We start from the raw sequence: 1,003 nt of genomic DNA, 5'->3' as shown, positions 1-1,003 counted from the left end.
TTTCTGCTATCAATGGGTTAAGTGTGGCTCTAACAGCCTCTATCAGAATGTAATTGTCATTTGAAGGAAACTGTCCCTTTTCAAGCATTATAAAAAATCCCCCTTGGGTTTTTCAGAGACTTTGATAAACCCTAAAAGTGGCTGGCAAAATATATTCTTTTCCCTTTCTCGTTTCCAAGTCCAGGCGGCTAAAGCAGCCCTGCTGACTATGCCTATACATAGTCCAATGTCTAATGATCATATTTTAAGCCCTACTTGTGTATTTTGTATATTCTACAAGTGTTCTAGACTATGAATAAACTACGAAAAAAAAAAATACATGACTCAAGTATAGATATTTTTTTCTAATACAAGGCGAAAAAAATTTTTGTTTTTAAAAACCAAAAGATGCCCAAATACTGGATGACATCTATACATGCCATTACAATGACACTGCAGTAGCAAGGTGTTTTAGGACTCTGATGGTTGTAATTCACAGTTACAGACAGCCTCCAACAGCAGGGCAAATCCCTTAACAATCAGCTTCTCCACACTCAAAGACAGGGGAAAAAGGCTTCTATAGGACATCTTGAAATCAACCCAAGTGCAGTGGCTCATACACTTCAATTATTTCCCGGTTTCATCTGGCTGGCAGATGCTTGGTGTGGATTTCAAATTTTAAAGGCCAATTCTCAACTTCAAGTACTAGTATCTTTTTATTTATTCTTTTTGGTATCTTTTATGCTATTTTTTCACCAAACCTCACTCCAACCCCCAAAATTGCTCCTGAAACTAGTTGGAAGAACACAAACATTCATATTTTTAGAGTCTTAATTCATTTGAGCACTTTATGTTACTTCTTGATTCTTTAATAAAAACCAGTAGTGTTCTAGCAAAAGGAGCAGTGAGAAATTTGTGACCATTAGTACCTCTGATTCTGCTTCTTACCATTTGGGAGATTTCAAATCTTAGGTTCAATAAGGACAAATAGAAACTGCTAAGATGTCAGGTGTCTTTGTTAATG

This window comes from Penaeus monodon, chromosome 15 (genome assembly GCF_015228065.2).
Source record: "Penaeus monodon isolate SGIC_2016 chromosome 15, NSTDA_Pmon_1, whole genome shotgun sequence".
Classification (NCBI taxonomy): Eukaryota; Metazoa; Arthropoda; class Malacostraca; order Decapoda; family Penaeidae; genus Penaeus; species Penaeus monodon.
The sequence above is the reverse complement of the archived record's forward strand: the minus strand, read 5'-3'. Positions refer to the sequence as shown.